The sequence below is a fragment of the Contarinia nasturtii genome, unplaced genomic scaffold (genome assembly GCF_009176525.2).
Source record: "Contarinia nasturtii isolate CC-2019 unplaced genomic scaffold, AAFC_CNas_1.1 Cnas_scaffold_1182, whole genome shotgun sequence".
Classification (NCBI taxonomy): domain Eukaryota; kingdom Metazoa; phylum Arthropoda; class Insecta; order Diptera; family Cecidomyiidae; genus Contarinia; species Contarinia nasturtii.
The window spans coordinates 2,360,416-2,375,323 of record NW_022198526.1 but is presented as its reverse complement, the minus strand read 5'-3'; the positions used below and the strand labels follow the sequence as shown (position 1 = coordinate 2,375,323).

The following is a 14,908-nucleotide window of genomic DNA, read 5'->3' as shown; positions in this document are numbered from 1 at the left end:
TTTAATAAAGAATCGGAATTGTATATCTACCTATAGATGTTACACTCGATGCTTGCGACGAATTTGCATTCAACATTCGAACAGCATCACTGCTTTGAGCACAACAACAAAACGAAGGAAAAAAAGAAACCAGAAAACCTCATCTAACTCCTGCTGAGCAAAAACATTTTGTTAGGTGTTCTCTGAATTTCTCAGCAGACTTGTTCATGTTGGCGTCGAGAATTGAGCTCCGTTCATGGTGATAAGCTTGTGCACAACAAAGTCCAATGTCATATTTGAATTCATACAAAAGGGAATATACAAGTTGCAAAAGTTGTTGCTAAATGGACGGGAATCAAATACAAAGTTGTCAAAATTTGACCTCAAAGTGAATCCCTTAACTTCTGCATTATTATGGATCTTAAATAGGCCACTTTCGCGTTTGGCACATACACAATGCCATCACGTACAATGTAATTTCATTTATTTCAAATGTAAATATTTATTCGACGATATAAACATTTGCATATTTAATAAAATTAATCGCATCGCCAACCTTGTCTGCATTATTTACATTCAAAATCTCAAACACATGTAAAATTCTTGCCGCAACCGCATCACACACACATACAATTTATGTATGTATACATATTGACTTTTGTGCCTTAACATGCAAATGCATTTATTACTGTGTGCTAAATATTATTATTTGAAAGTGTTGGATACAAATAAAACCAACTGAAATATGCAACAGAAGATACGCCGAAGCAAGTTAGTTGCCTGTCAATGGCAAAATGCCATAACTCGGATTTGTTTCATTAATGTAAAAACGAGTCACTTGACAAACAAGTGATAAGAGGACGTTTCAGTGGCAATCAGAAGGCACTTTCATCACAGAATCATTTGTCGGAGAAGCGACTCAAATAAAAACTCCGCAATTTCTTATCGAGTGAATTGGCAAAAAAATATTATGATTGAAATATACCACAGATAATGAGCGTCTATTACTGTTGCGACAGCATGCGTTCAAAATTCTTGTTTGTTTTATTGTACGTTTTAAGTGTTTTGTCATTTGATTTTTGTTGCAATATCTCACCGGTATTATTATCATTTTTGCCAGCAGTAAAACAACAGATTCAAAAGAACCTCTCTTTTATAGCACCAAAACCGGAAGACGGCTTATAAAACACACACTCACACAAAACCACTGCTCGCTTGAAATGTTTCTTCGTATATTCTTTGTCTTAACGATGTTAATGATTGCAAACCAAATGTTTAAATCCAAAAGAATGACCATTGCCGTAAAATATGGCATGCGATTTCGTTTGAAACAACCAAAAACAGATCTCATCGGTGCGTTTGAAATTACGTTCTACTAGATTCGTCGCGGCAAACTTGATAGCGTGCATCGCTACACTTCACGCTCAAATTTTTAGTAAGATAATGCATATGAATTGAAAAAGTGAAAAAAAGTTTGCAGCGTTGCGTGGTGCTGCAAATGATGAAATAATCTTCATGAGAAATTTATTTCAAAAGAGTTTTTCGCCAGTGGAAAGTGTTCAACATAAAAAAAACATAGGACAAATCTACCGCTTCACTCGTTCTATGTAACTTGATGATTTTTTAAAAATAAAACTTCGGAAGTGTTTTATGGCGGCAGCAAAAAACTAAAACACACCAGATTAAAGGCAGTCGTTTAATTTATCATTTTTTTTTTGTGCTATCGCTCTAAATAATTGCATCCAATTGTATCGATTCTACTCAACAGTTTGGAATCATTTCACCGATCTATATTCGTTAGAAAAAAATATGTTTGCTATTTGTAGAGGAATGTTGTTTTGTGACATCGAAAAAAAAAACAAATTTCCAGATAAAAATTCACTAGGCATGAATCTGTTTCTTTTTCATTAGTTCCATTTTTTTCGCCACATTTTTCGAATCCATATTGGAAGATATGTCAACTACGGAAAATTCACTTGACCTATTTTCAATGGAAATGTAATTGAATTTTGGTGATTTTTTTTTAAACCAAAAACGTTTCATTTATGACCAAAAAAATAACTTCTAGCGATAGAAATCGTACGAAGTATACGGTACTTAAAAAAAGAATCGAATTTCCGACAGGAAAATGAATTTAATAGAAAAATAACATGGTGAAATATATTTTACGTAAGAAAATGGCATGAGAGAGAGAGAGAGAGAAAAAAAGTGTGCGCATCGAAACTTTATAATTTTAATTTTAATCATAAAAAATTTCGTTATCATATTTGGTGCGGAACATAAGTTTCATGCGCTTCGTAATATCTTTCACAAGTTTTGTGATTTGTATAGGAAAAAGTTGGTGGTGAGAGATCAAAAGTTTAGATAGAGTAGGAAAAATTGTCTGTGAAGTAGTTTAACACGTTTCTGTAACGAATTAAGTATTTGCTGAATTCCACTTCATTTTATCAGGCAGATTGCACGGTTACACTGCAAGTGAGAAACATTCTTATATCGACACATTTTCATGAAATGCACAAACACAGCGAGAGAGAAAGGGCTCTGGACACACATTGGATTGTGAGTGCAAAAGAAAACAATTCCCATCTAACTTAAATAACTTAACCAGTGAAGTGCTTGCTGAAGCGCACTACCGTTTCGAACATTCGAGTCTTCCCTTAAACACACATGAAACACGGAATATAGAAATATGGGATACTCCGGGATTGAATTCGCGATACAAATCGAAATGTCTGAGTTTTGCCATGTTATCGTGCTTTCAATATCGCAAGCAAAATAAGAAAGAAGTGAAGAAATGTCATCTACTGCACCAACTTTTCTACATAATTCTTATAGTTTCGCTTTTATCGATGTTTTCATTTGAATTCCTCTCAACGTAAGCGTACAAGGCGAAACGAACACGCAAAAACAGAATAGAGACGTTATTAGGGCAGATCTGAAACACAGAGAGGCAAAGTTGATTTCTCTTTTTCCCATTTTTTCCGACCGAATGCGAAAGCGGGCAAAAGAAAAGGAGAAAGAAATGAAGAGAAAAAAATGTGGAAAATCGATTATAAATGGAGGAAGAAAAATCCCTCAACTAAAACAGGAAATTCGAAGGAAAAGAACAAACTGCAAAAGCAAAGCGAAGAGTTCTTACACAGAATATAAGAACTTTTTGATGTACTTTGATAAAGCATGGATGGTTCTTACGAATAATCCCGAATATAGATTTAAATTTATGAAATATATATACATATGTATATGGGTAGTTGAGTGAAAAACACAGATCGCAACCGGTACGGTGGTATTGTCGCTACTTTGATGTGTGCTGTACAATGCAACAGTCCCGTGGCTTTTTTTGCTGCTGGCCAATGTAAATGCGTGAACTGAGTGTATACATCATGATTTCATTCAACGCAACGTTTTATGATCCACACTTTTTCTTAGCGTTTCCTTTTTTATTAGACTTTCTTTGTGTGCGTTATATTTACATGGTAATTGCTTTTTTGCAGTGACGAAGCATTAAGCGAACGGTTTGAAAGTAACGAGTTACAAAGTAACATACTTTTATGTTTGTGTAGAATCGGAAGTGATGATATTTGCACTTTTCCCAATTAAAATGTGTGTTTCAACTTTTTTGTTCTTTTTCGACAGCCCCTGTGTAACGTATGCAGAAAAGTCGATGCTAAATTCGACTGTGAAATGGTCATATCAAACACAAGATCGAATGTGTTGTAATTTGCTACCGAAGTGAGCAGCAAAAAGAAGACAGTTAAATCACAAGATGATTTTCCTTGATGAATTTTCATCATTAAATTGTGTATGTATGCTAATCCATCCACTTGGTGCCACATCGAATATTCAAATTGAAAAAGGATGTTTTTCAGATGATAAAAAACGGTTTATGTCATTCAGACTTTTTTCCATTTTTTTGTTGCTTTCGCTTGGGTTCTTTTTTATGTTTGGGTGAAAAAAATTTCTTGCTGTCGCATAATTTAATGATTTTATGAGCATTCATGCTGAAGTACAAGTAGGAAATTCAATAAAAAAATTAATTAACGAAACAATTATCCATAAGCAATGTTCTTCTTTCGCTTTCAAAGTGACTGGGCACAAGTATAATTACAGGCGAGGAAATGATTGTGTTGAACGAATGAAAATGTCGAATAAAAGGGGGACACAGCACAATATGACTTTCGGCATTAACGAAGAATGTTTGAATAGCATTGAAGCAACAACAACAACACACTCACACACAAAATGAGTAGCGAGCAAATATTATGTTTGCAAATGAAGGAATGAAAAATGAATGACGGCGTATTCGTTGCCTTTTCTCTTTCTCTTTTTGTCGTCAACATCATCGTCGTCGGCGGTGGCATCTAACTGACGCAATTGCAAACGAATGACTAGAAAAATATTTTACACTTTCGCACATTGAAGCGAACTTTATGACAAAATGCAAGCCATAAATTTTACGATCGTGTAAATGCGTATTCGCTTTCATGCTTGTGAGGGCCTGGAGCCATTGCATCACAGCCCTAAAATTTCAATTTATTTCAGACAGTCACTGCTCATTGTGTATTGTTATGCAAACATGGAATTGAACTGAAATTCAGTTGGATTTCTTTTTTTCTGTAGATGGGCCCAGTTTTGCGCTGATTTCACGTTGAGCCTTTCATTTTTCATGTGTATGCTACAAACTGTGTTGATTATGAAGAGCATACAACGGATTTAATGGAGTTATGAGCAGATTTTTAACACACCAAAGAATGTTTGTGTTTTAAGTAGCTACGCTGAGCTAGAGCTACATAGATTATGTAATGCGAAACAGGTGTGTGTGTGTGTTTCTTTCGAGATTCTTTTGAAATATTTGAAGAATTCAGCTGATTTACTCTACATGTTTTTCAAAGTGTCGCAAAATATTATTCAAAAAATAACATTTCATGCACAATTTATGGCAGATGTATTATAGAAGAAAAACAAATCCGCATACGACAACTGATAAATTTCATATTCTTGAGATATATAAACTGGAATTAAAATTCTCATGGAGTGTTGAATCATTTCTCAAATATGTTGAGACATTTGACAGCCTCTCGACAGAAATTCGGCGTCGTATTGTGTCATCCGAGTGGTTATCATTGAACAAACGATAAGAGCGACCTTTTCCACACAATTTTTTTTTAAATGATAAGCACTTAGATATATAATGGTGACAGAAGCGGGGCCACCCTAAAAAATGCCCACAAAAAATTTAAATATAATGCGTTGACACAATGTGCGATGTTTTTTCTCATGTTAGCTACTATTTGTGCTGATATCACTATATAGTATACATTTTATGCAATGGAGAAAAATGCGCAAAATCATTTTTATCCATCTCATATGGATACAACGGTGAAAATGCAAAGCGATGCGAACAAACTACAGTCACTCTCCATGCACAACACGTACTAAAAAGCAAATTTATAGAATTTACATCGACACCAAGCCCCAACAAACGATAAATATCAACACCGTGCTACATGTACAAATCGCATTGAAGACGAAAAATTGGATCGTAACCGAAAATGGAAAATGAAATGGAGTGCGTGTCTGTCGTTGTGAATGCCAAGTGAAACATTTTCATGTTTTCTGTCTATTTGTATCAATCCGTTGTTAAATTATTTCGTTTTCAAAATTTCGACAAAAAAGTTTCAAAAAAGACGATAATCATGAAAATTTTATAAATCATTTGCCAAAAGGATCCGACGCTCTTTCGTTTCTTTTGGCTGAAAGAGCGGCTCGGAACAATCGTTGTCATTGTATTATTCTATGCTAACAATGCTGTTTACTTTATCGATTTTTCATCCGATGATATTGTCTAGGGAGAAATGTGGAGTCATAAAGCGCTTTCACTGCGAATTGATTTTAATAACTGGAATAAATTTATAGCAATCTACAGCACGAAGGCAATGCCAGTAGGCAAACAATGTGGATGATAAATTGATGGGAAATAAAAAAAAGAAACCACTTAAAAATGCTAAAACATATTTTCCATTCTATGTTCAACAAACGGAAAAATCAATACGAAATCAAATCAATCTTTAATGAGAACTTACTCCAAAATACCTCTAACAACTGACGTGGCGATTGTCGCCGATAAATTAAATGGACTTTTAACAGTGGTCTCCGTTTGCATGTAAAATGCAAATAGAAATGAAACTGCCATTTAGAACTTCAACGATTTAAATCAATATTTGCTTCATCGAAAACCAATGTCGACGTTTAAGCGGATAATGTAAAAAAAATTAGATTCACTGGAAAAAAGTTGATAGTATACGGTTTGTGTGCAACTTTTATTCATCATTGAGACAAAATGGAAAATAATAATCAAATTAAATTAAGCGCAGCTACTGCATAACAAATTATACGTCTATACAGAGTATTCGATCTGTCACCTTGGGCTGTGCTATGCACAAGCACACCGTATGCCGTATACATGTTGGCTACACATTTGCTCGAAATCATCATGAATGTGTAATATCGAACAAGCAATTCGAACGCTGTAGAATAAAACGTTTACTGATGTTATTACACACCGTACTTTCAATACGGTTCCCATATAGCGTACACCGAAAATATATCCTGAAATCCGTTCGCTATTGATATACATCTGAAATCTTTGAGTGTTAATGCACAAGCACATTCATTTCCTTTCATATGTTCGACTTTGTGCTGTTGCCGAAGTATGGTTTTTTCATCTTCTTCGGGTTTTCCTCTCTTCTTTCTTTCTCTTCTGACTTTGCACAACCATTGCCTGGTGCTCCGAATAATTTCATTATTCGCTTATAGTGCCGATCTACTCTCGCCATAAATTTATACACTCAAAACTGCACGAGCGGATGGACGAGAGATTGGGAACGCGCTATGGCACGTTCTTCGTGATGGTTGGATTTCTTCTTAGTGGCTGCGGCTGCATTTATAACATCCACACACACACACACTCACACACAGACTCACGTTCTATGAGAATACAACAGCTGCTCTGCTATTTTGTTCGGTTTTTTTGCCTGTGTCGTTACAATGCGTTCCATTTGCCTTTATTTCCCCATATTATTTTCAGATTTTCAGTTATCGAAGTACTCTCTACGAACAAAACCCTAGTCACAATGCATCGAACGAATGATTGAGGCGAGAAAAAAATGTTTTTGTGTATTATTTATTTGTTATTTGTATGGCGTTGCATATTTAGATGTAGAACTGTATGTGTGCTGTTGTTACATGCTTGTTGTCGCTACAATTTCTCGATGCTACTTTTCACATTCGGTTTCATGCAGCGTATGCTTTGTCCGTGTGCTTATTATTTAAGTATTTTTTTTTCGTTCTTTCTTCTGTGCTGTCGTTTTTGTTCGTACAGATTACTCAACGACATGTATATTCTCTTTGACGCATTTTCCTCTCTTTTTTTCAGTGTCAGTAGTTGCAATTTTACGAGAGGCAAAAGGTTCTTGGTCATCATATATGCGAACAGTAGCGAGTTCATTTTATTCATATCATGAAAATATGCATGCAATTGCAATCCGAAATTGTTGCACATACGTTGTCATTTGTACAGCTTGGACACGTGTCTTTAAGCCAGACTCGCATATGAAAGCCGAAACCCGATTTGTTCATTTACACTATTTGATTTATTCAATTCAAAACAGAAAAAGAAACTTTTATTCAAAAAAAAATTCGCCACAAAAATGTCATTTGACTGCAAACCAGTTTAGCCAAACTTTATTTTAGCACGAACAAAAAAACCGTTGTTAATAATAAACAGATGTTGAATGCGTGTTTAATCGCTGAGATTAAACGTTCCCCCAATCTCAGCACCGATCTGCATGAAAGAATTGTGAACTCGCGCAAAAAATTGAGCAATTGAATCTCTTTTTTTGCCCTAAATTAAATTCATTTTGAGACAGCAGAACTGTGGTTACAGCTTATTTTTATGCGCGACCCATTCGACATGGATTCACATCGAAAGTGACCTTTACGCGAATGGATGAAAGCATCGAAGAACAATACTTGCATGCAATTGCGTAACAAAAGAATCTCATTTTGAATAAAATGCAATGCAAAGAAATTTCATAGCGAAAAAAATTATTATGTAAATGCCATCACTTTTATGCTGTATTTGGTTCTTTTGTTCGGCCGGAGCTGTGTCAGAAAAAAGATTTTTTGAAGTTAATAGCAAAATTCGGTCAAATAATTCAATCTTTGAATGGAAGAAAAAAACTTTTTGCATTTATATTGTTAACGTCTGTTCTTCATGACAGTCATTCAAATGCAAATATTACCACGAAATTCTATACAAATCGGTGTGTGTGTGTGTTTCTTTAAAACGTGCTCACGTGTCACAATTACGAAAAGAGAATCATAAGATTATAATACAAATGTATGCATCATATGAGTCATTGTAATTGTAAGATAACACCGGCAATGAACACTACCGCTTGAACCGGCCACTTCATCGTATTTATGAGATAATTAAATAATCTTTCAAAGTGTAAACAAATAAATTCGCTGTTTCTACATGTGTATTTATTTACTTAATAATGTCGGGAATCTTTTTTTTTATCGGTCGCTTGTTTTGATTCAATTTATGATGTCAAGACATTTGGTTTCGTGTATTCTTAATCGGTTGCTTGTTCCTTGACGCGTAAAATGGAAAGTGTTCAAAGTCATGTGGATGTAAACACTGTGTCTATAGATACTGTGAGAACAATAAAAAAATGCTCACCAGATTTGCGCATTAGCAATCCGACATGTGTATGTACATTGTTGAAACGATGACAATTGAAAATGACGTATATGACAACTATTTATTCAGCGAGAATAAAAAAAGAGAGGAAATAAAATCATAAGCCACACTGTAAAATACGTGTAAATTCCATTCATTGTTGCTATAGCGATTACAGCTATTTTTCAATTGATGTAATCGAAATTGTGAGGTGAAGTGAAAACACGAAAATTGTGTCTAACACATTCGTGTTTTGTTTGTGTTGTATTTTCATAATTCATTCGTTGTCATTTACCACCCCATCAAAATGCGATTATTTTCCATATCGCACGGATGGAATTTGGCTTGTGTGTGTGTCTCTCTCTCTCTCGGTGTGTGGAGCTAAATATTCAGTGCCGTTTATCAAATTAATCGCAAATATTATTTTGTTGTACATAATATTGCCAATAGACCGCAATATATGGGCGCGCGCACACATTCTATATGCTCGTTATTGATTTATCATCAATTTGGGAGTCGGGTGTATGTGGCCATTATTTCCGTGATTCGATGCGACCAATATCAACTGCGTTGAAACGTCAAGTGGCTGTATTGTTATTATTTCTTCGATAGATAAACATCTTTATGTACAAATGCAAATAAAATAGTCAACATTTATCGATAGTAACTGTGTTATCTTTTTGGTCTCATTCACATATATATATATATAATACTCATAATGAATTTATTATGAATATATCGCGTCATATTTTTCATACACACATTACGACAAGCGATAAAAACCAACAATGTTGACTTACTCGTTTTGGAATCAGTTCATGCGATTCGATTATTATTTTTTTATTATTAATAAGGATTTAAGTTATTCATCTATAAATATACTCATGTCTACTATCGATTTCAATGTGAGTATAAAATCTTAAAAATAAGTATGTTTGTGAAATGAAGTCAGTTGTTAGCAATTAATGTACATATTAAATCACCCAAAGGAGCTTAACGTAGAACATTTCCGGTCAAGCCATGTGTCGAAATTACTTTAGCACGATCAAAATCCATGTCTTAAATTAATTAGAAGAAAAAAAAAACTTTCTAACAATCAAAAGTCGACAAAATGGTTGATTTGTTTTGCATGGAGCTCTCGTTTGCTTTCACAAGTTTTAACGATATCATGCCAATATGATATTACGGAAATATGTTCGAAAAAAAACAAGAAAGCGCCAGAATCGACTGCAATGATAGTAACGATGTAAGCGATTGAGTGTTATGTGAGGCATAAAACACTCGAGAAATAAAGAGAAAAAAAAAACAAAGAGAAATAATCCAGAAAAGAGGAAAAATGAATAATATTTTCAGAACAAAAGTATTAACACACGAACAAGAAGATTGGAAACAAGAGGAGTATACAAAAGAGCATGTAGAAAAAAGGCGACACCAAAAAAAAAAAACAAGAGAGAAAACAAAAAAATGGAAAATGTGTAAGTCGTACGATGGCTTTTAGATCGGTATGCATTATGCATGTATCGTGCTGTGGCCATAGCCACACATCGACTTCATCACAGCCATTTTTACAGTGTTGAGTTTATTTCGGTGATTTCCTTGTCTTCCATCAACATCAACATATGATACATGGTTCAATTTGTGCCTACGTACAAATACAACATCTTTTTGTTGTTGTTGATGTTGTTGTATGCACTTATTGGTGAGTCGTTCGTCTTATGGTATTTGAGTTTGTGTGCATCGTTTTCTCTTGCTGGCTATTGATAAATGACACATGTAAAGTGAAGAAAAGAGATCGAAAGAAGCAACGATGATGGAAGCGAACGAGAACGAAAACAGGCAACAAAAGAAACTATTGTGCTGATATTTTGAGTAATCATTAAAATTGAATGAACTCAAAGGAGAACGATAGCACCGAGCACACGAAAACATTTCGAGTTTATGGATATGGTCACTCGAAAAATGGAGCCATGCACGAAATATGGTGTTATTTATTCTTCGAAACGGGCACTAGATAATAGTGGGCCAGCATAATGGAACAAAGAAATAAAACGCACGCATTGGGGATAAAATGAATCTTTTCCATTGCCACTGAAAATGTAACAATTTGGCTGTGAAAATAGCAGCAAAACCGCACAAATTCAAGTATAAATTGGCTTTTGGTCATGCATTCACACAAAATTTATGCCTGTATTCAAGTGGTAAAACGCAAAGACTATCCGTTGTTGTTGCGTGTATGTATTAATATAGTATTTGGTTATGTTTTTATATGTATATACATGCTGGATGATTTGGTATGCGTTTCGAGTAAGCCAGAATACAGCGGTGAGTGCAATGCAATGTACACATATAATAGAACAGCCATAACATAGGTAATTTGGATTTGAAAAAAAAAAGACTTTACATTCTTCCTGGATAATAAACCAAGTGAATATTACTTTTATAGCCAGTTTAACTTGCATTTTTTGTGTGTTTGTTGCTCTCTCTCTCTCTCTCTCTTTCTCTCTCTCTCTCTCTCTTTATACCTTTCCATTTTACGGTCATTGTCTTTAGTATATGTGTGCGCTTTCCTCAGCTCTATCCGTTTTTATGACCTTCTATTGCATCTACGTCACCGTTTTTGGTTTGGAAGGAAACACACAATGCACACACAAACACACAAATACGTGTTTGATGGTAAAAGGAGTTATAATAAGAACCGTTTTTATGACTCGGCTGCCAACAAAACACTAAACCAAGCTCATAGAATTTTTTTAATTTATTTTCGTGATTTGAATAATGTAAACGTAATAAAAACGGCCTTTGTCAAACATCCTCCTCTTTCTCGCTTGTACCATATATCGACGGGAGACACCGATTCAATCTGGAGAAATTTTGGTGCCCCAAAAAAATGGTACACACCTTACACAGTAGGTAACTCTCGGTAACTTAAATCTTTTTCTTTTTTCGAGTTCTGAATAAACGTAAATGTTTTCATTCAAAAGAAGTAAATTAACTTCAAACAATTTGTCAGAGCGATTCATTTACACGGAATCGACCCCAGCGATTTGCAGTTGGCAGCGATCCCAGTTTAACCGAACACGTAAATGTGTTGGAAATCGTGTCATTTTCCCAATTTGAAAATGATTTCTTTGTGAAACTATTTTACATTTGGTGACACATCGTAACGGCTCACTACCTTCTTCCCTTCTTCGTCGCATGAATTTTGAATTAAAATCACGCACTTTAATCTACCTATTTCCTTACGTACCGTTTACATCTTTTTTTTTTATTCGTTTACTTTTTCAACAGTTTGATTGGATTCACCCTCAGAAACGCAGTTAACTGTTTATGGTGAATGTTCGTTCGAATGGTCGGAGCCGATATGAATGTGTGTGTGTGTGTGTGTGTATTTTATTCCCTGTTACTTAAACTTGCTCATATGCAATATATGAAAAGAAATGAAAAACTAGCACTAGCCGCCAGACAACTATAACGCTTTGAGAAACCGGTTTACGTCTTTTTATTCGCACATTGTGTACCCGAACCTGGGTCGAAATCGAAAATATGCGATACAAACCATATGAGAATCTACAAACACACGCTCACGAACATGGCAAAAGGATAGATGGAACAAAGTTCGAAGGAAAGAATAAAGAGAATTGAATATTAATTTGAAATACCTGAAGTAAAAAAAAAAATAATGAAAAAAAGTGGAAAAAATGCGAATGGAAACGACGACCTCACAAAACAGATGATACATACATTGAATAGTTTGTGTGATAGAAATCATTTTTGGCGGTTTATCGACAGCATGAATGTGACACAGACAAAGCTATGCGCTTACACACATTTTAAAATTCGCTCTTTGTTGTTTAAACGAAATCGATGATCGAGAATTTATTTGATCCGGTGTTTTTTGTGTGATCTGGCGAGTGTGATTCAAATTTATTTGAAACTATTCATTATTCAATCACATTCGATTAGGAAAAAAAAACAATATTTTATTCACACACATTTTAACAATATCACACCAATTACAATGCTTTAGTTTGGTCAACATCACTCTTAAATTCAACTCAAGTTTATTGAGATCAAACGGCAATGATAACATTAAACGAAAAAAAGTGTTATTCAAACATATGATGTTGTCGGTGTGACCCAGAAGTGCTTATGCACACTATTGGACTGAAGTATAGTGTGTATTCTACGAATTAATGTACATACCAGCCCAACAAACAAATGTAATTATCAAATTGAGTTTGTTGACCTTCGGGCATAGCTTCGTCTGTGAAAAAAATCTTAATGAGCACATAGCGATTGGAACAAATCAACTACACGAACACTTATGTTTGTTACTTTTTCATCTCCTTTTTTTCTTCGTCGATACTTTCATAGAAGTTCGTTCGTGCTTTTTTTGTTCATTTTGAATGGTTGAAAAGGAACTATTCGACTGTTACGGATAACCGCTTAAAATCGGTCGGAATTCAAATTTTCAACTTCAAATTGATACGATTGTATAAATTAGATTTGGAATAAAAGAAAGAAAAGAAATATTCATTGGTAGCCGTCAATCAGGCCACTTTTTTCTTCCTTTTATTTAACGCGTTCGATAAAATCGGCGTCATCTCTCTCTTTTCCATCGTTGTTCGTTCAAATGAATTTTAATGAGAATTTTAGAACCACAAATGAACGAGATTATTAACGAATTTAACTGAATGAATGTATCTAAGTTAGGAAAAACTGAACGAAATCAAATCGGAATTTGAACTGAATCCGAAAACGAAAAAAATACACATTTTAAACATCAAATTAACGAGAAAGAGAAAAAGGGAATCGTCAACGTTTTTTTCTTTAAAGTGAGTAATTTAAAACGTAATTAGACTTAACTTTGAACTGTTTGTTAAAATGAAGCGGTGTCGTATGACGTCGTTTTTTTTTTGTTCATCGAGTTTTAAAGAAAAGTTTCTTGTTTGACATGCATTGCATCTTCACTCGTATCGATCGAAGATAAAACGATTGCTCGTGCAGTGTTCAATTTATTAGCGAGGAAAGACTTCGAGGTACGTTCGCATTTTCACAGCAAAAGTATATGGTTGGGAGTAGCGAAAAAAATAAAAAGCGAAGACGAGTCTAATAGCAACTGGAAAGTTTACCGACCGTAGCACTCTATTCTATTTCAATGTTTCAAATAATTATACGTACACGCTGAGGGAGAGCCAGAGAGCGAGCGCTGAAATAGCGTTTTATAGAGGAAAGCCGAAAGAAGTGTATGAAATTATATCGTAAGTTTTTCTGCTGTTGTTGTTCTCGTTCGTATGTCGTTTACTTCGAGAAAATAATAGTTTCTAAAGAGTGAGCGCGCCGAGAAGTAAACGAATGTGATGTTTTGCGCGCTATTTGAATTCGCCGTTTAAACTGAAGAAAAATCACATTTCAAAGCATTTGGCTGTGTGGAAACAAGTTGGTCGTTGAAATGTGCGTTTCGTTTTGTGTATGCCAGAATACACAGAGCGCACTACTACTATAGTTGCGTTCAACGGTCTTTGGCTTTCGGCGAGTGGTTTTTTTGTTCGTTCATTCGTGTTCGTCTTCTTCTTTGATTATTTCTGCTTTTTGTTCGTTTTCCAACGAAAACAAAAAATTGGTGTAAAAAAAACGGCGGCCGCGAGTCAGAGTGGAAAAGAAATAGGAGAATGACAGATAAAGTGAGAGAGAAAGAGAAGGAAACAGAAAAAAAGGCAAGCGAAAATACCATATTCGTTGTAATTTTGGTTGTTGTTTTTTATTAATATTATATTTTACGTGGTCATTTCAATTTGATGCTATTTTCCACATAATTTCACTTCATAGATCGACGCAAGCACACAATCATGTCGATTGTTCTGTCGATGCTTTCGGATTAGGTCACGAAAGACAATCCAGTCAGTAAACACAAGAATAAAACATAGCAACACAAAGGCACGAATAAAACGCATTAGCCAAGCGCGCGGCACACACAAAAATGAATTTATAAAAAACAATCGTTGTGTAGTCTAATCACTTGTTTTCAATAAGAACGATTTTTGCTGATGCAAATAAAGCATGAAACAGAAATAACACACACATGCACACAACAATGTATCAAAGGCCAATGACGACACAACAATGAACGAGTTTATGTGCAGAAATGTGTGCTCAGGAATCGCATTTCGGTTCGTTTGCAAT

The 14,908-nt window shown here is 34.8% G+C and overlaps 1 protein-coding gene across 6 annotated transcripts in view; it reads right to left on the bottom strand.

The window, feature by feature from the left end:
* LOC116344729 (autism susceptibility gene 2 protein homolog) overlaps positions 1 to 14,908 on the bottom strand; it is a 221,564-nt gene that overhangs the window by 203,202 nt on the left and 3,454 nt on the right. The gene's annotated exons all lie outside the window — the stretch shown is intronic.